The sequence below is a fragment of the Diaphorina citri genome, unplaced genomic scaffold (assembly GCF_000475195.1).
Source record: "Diaphorina citri unplaced genomic scaffold, Diaci psyllid genome assembly version 1.1 scaffold775, whole genome shotgun sequence".
In the NCBI taxonomy this organism is placed as follows: domain Eukaryota; kingdom Metazoa; phylum Arthropoda; class Insecta; order Hemiptera; family Psyllidae; genus Diaphorina; species Diaphorina citri.
In genome coordinates, this window is record NW_007378208.1 from 204,886 (window position 1) to 212,380 (window position 7,495).

Genomic DNA, 7,495 nt, shown 5'->3' on the forward strand with positions numbered 1-7,495 from the left:
GTCCGAACCAAGGAATACTCAAATAAAATGCTTAAAGTTAAGGGGAAGTGGGAGAAAAGTGAGGTGACAAATGCCGAAAAACGCTGCAAACTTCTGTTTCGTGTTAATATAGGCCGGGCGGTGCTGCGAAACTCTGACGTTCCGCGCGCTCCCGGCGCGAACATTGATACTATTTTTCGGAAAACAGCTTGACGAGAGCTTTCGCAAAAATACCATATTCGCTCAACCCTCGATCAGACATTTTTCTCTAATGAATCAGCACTCATAACGCGTAGGCCAGCATGCAAAGATAACTGTCTCAAATATCTGCATCATATGATTGCCCGGAGCACAATGGATACTACAGATTGAGTCTCAGCGAGATTGAGAAACACGGACAGATTTGTATAATCTGACCGAGACTTAAATAGTTCCAGATCGAAAAGGAACAAAGGAGAACACCAATCGAGAATAGCTTACAAGTGAGATAAAGTGTACATACGAGTGTTCTGAATGTAGATGACAGACTTACTCGAAAGCGGTATGATATGAATGTTAGTGGAATGCAGAATGATGCACATCAGAGTTCTAAATGACTAAGTATATTGATCTCAAGAATTCATAATTTCCTAAAGTATCATTAATCGTATAGTTATATGATTCTCTGCGTTTGATAGCGTAAGGAGCTCATTCGTCTAGGCCACTTTCGTAGGTTTTCACCCATCACAGTGATTAAAAAAAGTTACAGTTTTTCTGCTACTAACAACTAAGTAGATATACATCAGATGATATAGACTACATGTATAAAAATATTACGTACATAACCTAGCCTACATCCCTACATTACACAGTACTAAGGACAAGCCTTCTATAGAATTTCTCCTTCACTCAACCCAAGAGAAAGAGAGAGAGATCAAGGGGACAGACTGGCATACCCCGTAGGTTTCCTTTTTTAATGGAAAGACATAAAAAACTCTAAACTAAACCTGGGAAAAAAAGGAAGAAGGCTTTTCTTCTTCTCTTCTTCTTCTTCTTCTTCTTCTCTTCTTCTCTTCTTCTTCTTTGCTAAAATTAATTTGCTTGGATGAAACGAAAAAGACCTCGCAGAGTCCCCGGCCTCAGTATAACGTCTCTAATGAAACGATGCTAGTGTAATTTTTATATGTTAGTTGTGTTATTGTTGTTGTTATTATTAATAAAAAAAAAAAAAGAAAAAACTTACCCCCGGTTTTTCGTCATTAATCATCATTACTATACAACAAACTACTAGAATATGTAAAAAAAAAAAATGACATTCATGGTTTAATAATTTTGCAGTTATGATTTACACTTTCATTTTTTTTTTTTTTTTTTTTTTTTTTTCATCAGCATCAGTATTATTATTGAAGCAATAATTTATCTACCTATATCTTGCCTTGTAGAAGGTCCCCGGTTCGATTCCCATAGTCGGCATAAATTTGCAACTCATATTTCCGATTGTAAATACATATAATTTTATTTCAACGGGTGTTTTTTTTTTTTTTTTAGTGTTCCACCGCTGTTTTCATTTCGTAGCAACTGCTAGATTTGACTATGCCTCTCATCAGATGGGCAAGAAGAGACACAATACTTCCCATTTAGGTTTACTTTCTGGCACATTTCCTATTTTCCTCGTGTTGACCCAGCACCTATTTTACTTTCTATTACTACAGTGTAGCGAGCTATACTAGTAATGAAAATATTGCAATCGGTACAAATTTTAAAAATCGGGAAATGGTTGGAAAAATCCGTTTTGGGATCCCCTGATGTCAAAAAAGTGATTTTTAGCCCGTGGTCTGTATGTATGTACTAAAGTTTAAATGGGAAAAGGTGGTATAAAAAATATCTCAAGAACGGTTTGTCGTAGAGCGTGAAATTTGGTATGATATACCGGTATGGTCCAAGGACGCGACTGTAACAATTTGGTAAAAATCGGACAGTCACTCATCCAGATATCAATAACCAAAGTCATTGGTTCTTCGGACTTCGAAAAAAAACACATTTTTTTTTTTTATATTTTATATGATTTCTGATTACACGGGGATTATTTTAAGATAAACAATTTTTGGTCGATTTTTGGACTTCGAAAAATTTTCAAAAAAAAGTTCAATTTTTGGATACTTTTAAATGATCAAGCGTGCCGGGAGGCGCGAACGTCAAGAATTCGAAGCGCCGCCCGGTCTATATTAACACGAAACAGAATTTCATCGTTTTTCGGCATTTTCACCTCAACTTTTCTTCCATTTTCCCTTAACTTTAAGCAAATTTTATTTGATATTCCTGGTTGGACGTGAAAATGGATGCGAAATCTCCAAAACCCGAACTTTCTACGATTTGTTTACCCGGTTTTCTGATGGGCTCAAAAATCTTGAAAATCGCGAAAAAAACAATTTTTTTTTTTTCTTTTTGTTTTCATCCAAATCCTTTAATCACACCTACAGCCCGTTCTACAAATGGTGGGAAGATGATTAAGGTGTCTCTTTTTGTTTTCATCCAAATCCTTTAATCACACCTACAGCCCGTTCTACAAATGGTGGGAAGATGATTAAGGTGTCTCCGGAAAGGTCTCATCGAGGAGAAGTCCCTTTTCTTGGTTTCATCTTCTTAGCACTAAAGGGAGACCCGCTAGGGAGGAAAAAGTAGCTGTAGGTATTTTTTCAAACAAATAAAAAATTTACTTTATTCCTTTTATTTGGTTTTTCTATTCACTTTATTTGTGTCATAAAAAAATGCAAAAAGGAGCTTACGACTAAATAGCCCGCAAGAGTGTGCTAGAAAGTAAATATAAGCAAGTAAACATAAATGATTTGTTATAAAAGAAGATTAACAATTAGATGAAAATCACAATGTAATTAATTGATTTGTATCTCACATAAAAGTGTTGACACGGCTATTCAAGTTTTAAGATTTCAAATTTCAAGAATAATAAATAATAAATTAATTATAAAATTAAAATTGCCGCTCAAAAAAAAAAAAAAAAACTCAAATAAAAACAACAACAACAACAACTCACGGAAAATTTTCAAAAGCTCGCAAATAGCTAGATAATAAGGAGATTAGTTAGGTAGGTACAGTGGTCAGAGATGTGCAAAATGCTTTGAACAACAACAACAACAACAACAGCAACTCATGGAAAATTTTCAAAAGCTCGCAAATAGCTAGATAATAAGGAGATCTGTAATAATAACACAAATGTGAAAAAAAGGCCAAGTTCCTATCTCACGGAAAATTTTCAAAAGCTCGCAAATAGCTAGATAATAAGGAGATCTGTAATAATAACACAAATGTGAAAAAAAGGCCAAGTTCCTATCCAAAAATGTCGGCCTATAAAAGTGGTGAGATCAGAAAATTAAGGCCAAGTCTGAAAATCCCCCAAAACCAGTTTTTTTTTTTGGTTTTTTGGCTTTATGGTTTTCTGGACCACCATTTTCGTGTTCCTGGTTAAAGGACCTTTAATTTGATATATAGGTCGACTAGGTTTGGATAAGTCCTTCTATCTTCTATGGGAACAGACAGACAGACAGACAGACGACATCGAAGCGAATACAATAGTCCGTCCCTTATACCTTTTTATTACCATTGTAATAATAAAAGAAAGACGACATCGAAGCGAATACAATAGTCCGTCCCTTATACCTTTTCATTACCATTGTAATAATAAAAGAAGGACGGACTAAAAAATCTGGTGTGAACATCACACGACTTTCCTCATCCTATTGAATGATGCTTATTTTGGGTGTTTTTGTTCTTATAGCCAAACTTTTACAATATCTCTGAGCGTTTAGTCGCTATAGCTGAAAACCGCCAAAAAACGGTCAAAAACCGCCAAAAAGCGGTCAAAATACCGCCAACCGCAGCACCTATCTCAACCAAACGAGGGAGTCTTGATTTTAAATCATTACATGAAAGTAAAATCAAAAAATTAATCAAGAATAATAATAAACTGAATATTAAACAAATTAGGTAGGTAGGTACATATGTACATAGGTACTGATTTTCTTTAATCACGATCGAATAAACCACGGGCTAAAAAATTCCCGGAGGGACGGGTCCAGCTTGTTAGCTCACCAGAGACACAAGTTTTAAGAATAAGGATCACGTACACACCATAAGTTTCGTTTTAATTTATGAATGGACATAATGAGACTGCCTCATTAGTAGCTTATACAGAATAACCTTTTTGTACTGTCCTTATTCCATAGGAAATGTAATGTATGATGTGCATTCGTAGAAGAAAAACTCACAGACGAAAACCTTCATAGCGGAAAAAAATTCCCACAGAAAAAAATCCCTCGGACAAGGTTTACATTTTATGAATAGAATTTATCATCTTCTATTTTTAGTCCGTCCTTCCTTTATTATTACAATAGTAATAAAAAATCTGGTGTGAACATCACACGACTTTCTATTACATTTGCGGAATACGTATTTGAAAAATAAAAAAAGTAATAAAAAAATAAAAGGGAAATTTGTTGACACAGGGGAGTATCGAACCCACAACTTCTTAACTGTAAGTCGGACAGTACATCTGGTGTGAACATCACACGACTTTCTATTACATTTGCGGAATACGTATTTGAAAAATAAAAAAAAAGTAATAAAAAAATAAAAGGGAAATTTGTTGACACAGGGGAGTATCGAACCCACAACTTCTTAACTGTAAGTCGGACAGTTCTAAAAGTTTCACTATTCGATTCGGCGTGAAAAATCACATGGGATTAACTATTCACATGCTTACTTGTTAATGATTCACAAATAAAAGGGAAACTTGTTGATACAGGAGAGTATCGAACCCGTAACTTCTCAACTGTAAGTCAGAGCGTGCTAAAAGTAGCACCATTCGTTTCGGCGTGAAAAATCACATAGATTAGAATATTCACATCCGAATGACCAAATGTTTTCAATGTTTCTTGCCGTTTACGAAATAAGGGTTAAGCAACAATGACTTTGGTTAATATCTGGATGGGTGACTATCCGATTTTAACCAAATTGTTACAGTCGCACCGTTTACGAAATAAGGGTTAAGCAACAATGACTTTGGTTAATATCTGGATGGGTGACTATCCGATTTTAACCAAATTGTTACAGTCGGCGTCTTGGACCATACCGATATATCATACCAAATTCCATTGCTCTACAACAAACCTGGTTGACCTATACATATATCAAATTAAAGGTCTTTTTACCAGGAACACGAAAGTTGTGGTGCAAATTTTGTCCAGAAAACCATAAAGCCAAAAAACCAAAAAAACTTGTTTTTGGGGGATTTTTTTCACATTTTAAATGAGCTCTGATCTCGAAATTTGTCGCGACGACCTATGAACTCAAAGCGAGAAAGTTTTAGATAACACTTCAGTAAGCTCTAATCTTGAAATTTGTCGCGACGACCTATGAACTCAAAGCGAGAAAGTTTTAGATAACACTTCAGTCGATAATTTAAGACCGGTTTCAGCGTCATCTATGTTAAGCTACGCCGAGCAAGGCCAATAAATGGATGGGTGACTTAAACATTATATTGGGAATAAAGGGAGAACGGGCTCTAGTCTTGATTTTAATTTTAAATCAGGGTTTCTCAACCGGTGGTACGCGTACCACTGGTGGTACGCGGATACATTTTAGGTGGTACGCAGTCATATATTAATAATAACAATAAAAAATTTGGAAACAGCTTGACGAGAGCTTTCCAAAAATACATACTTCGACCCCCTCGGATGACATTTTTTTACTGGCATCATATGGCGCCGGCGTGCATGATAGGATAACTTCTCAAATATCTGGCATCATATGATGCCTCGGTGCAAGAAGAGGTTAACAATCTTACCTATTTAAAATACAATTACAAATTGTTTTTTTTTTTTTTTTTTTTTTTTTTTTTGAACCGAACTCTTAAATAGTCCCAAAATCGAAGTGAGAAGGAGAACAAGATCGAAGAAAGCTTACCAGTTTAGGATAAAGTTTGTCCCTGGCGAGTGTGTCTGAATTTAGATAAGCAAATTTACTCGAAAGCGGTATGATTAGACTGTTAGGGCCGAATGCACAGATTGCACAGTCGTTCCTAAATGATTTAGGTTCCCTTTTTCCTCAAGATTTCCTATTTCCTTAAGGTATCCATTTTCCTATGTTGTTTATTTTCTTCTGCTTTAATACTAATGGCGTCTGTTCGTCATAGGCCACTTTCGATTTTTCACCCATCAAACTGTTAAAAAAAGTTTTTCAGTTTTTCTGCTACTAACAACTTAATCACATCAGATATTTAGGTACATGTATAAAATATTCGTACGTAACCTACCTACACCCTACATAACACAGTACAAACAAGCTTTATAGAATTCTTCCTCAAACCCAAGGGGGACAGACTGCATACCCCGTAGGTTTCTTTTTTAATGGAAAGAGCATAAAAAACTCTAAAACTGGGGGAAAAAAGGAAGAAGCTTTTCTTCTTCTTCTTCTTCTTCTTCTTCTTCTTCTTCTTCTTCTTCTTCTTCTTCTTCTTCTTCTTCTTCTTCTAGAGAAGGAGACATTTTATGAATAGAATTTATCATCTTCTATTTTTAGTCCGTCCTTCCTTTATTATTACAATAGTAATAAAAAATCTGCCTTATGATTAATGTAGGAGCGCTTCTCTCTTTCTTTTCGTCCTCCACATTCGAGATCCTTTTCTTTCTCATCCAGTCTTTTCTCTTTCATTTTTGTGTTATTATTATAATGCGTAATCACTTTATTAAGGTACATAATATTACATATGGGAAATAACTTTCAACATATGAATATCTAAATTTCTCCACATCCTTTTCTTTCTCATCCAGTCTTTTCTTTTCTCTTTCATTTTTGTAATAATAATTTCATTATATTATTCCCCTTTTTCAACTTTCTCTTGCTCCGTCTTCATTTCCTTAAGAAAGAAGAAGAAGAAGAAGAAGAAGAAGAAGAAGAAGAAGAAGAAGAAGAAGAAGAAGAAGAAGAAAAAAAACATTACGAATTACGATTCATCTCAAATTACCCTATTTTCTACCTACATATTACAACGCAGAACGCAGCGTTTTAAGGTAGGTTTAGACTACTTTAGACGAAGCAAGTCTACTCGCGCATTTACCTCGCTTCCGCTCCCTCGCGTCGTGTAGATGGGTAAAATCCCCCGAGTTTCCTCACCCCTAGCAGCACTCGCTCACTCGCAGCGAGCCATCGCCAGTCGGTTTTTAATCACGCATCAAAGGAAACTCGCAGTAATTCCTCGCTTCGTGTGACCGTGTCATATGTGTTTACCTTCTTTATTCTGTCTCTAACTCTGTATTGACAATGTAAGATACCAATTTGGTTTGTATTTACAATAAATAAAATTTACAAATTTAAAAAATTTACAATTTACTCTGTCCCCATAGAAGGACTTATCCAAACCTAGTCGACCTATATATCAAATTAAAAGTCTTTTTACCAGGAACGCGAAAATGGTGGTGCAAATTTTGTCCAGAAAACCATAAAGCCAAAAAACCAAAAAAAA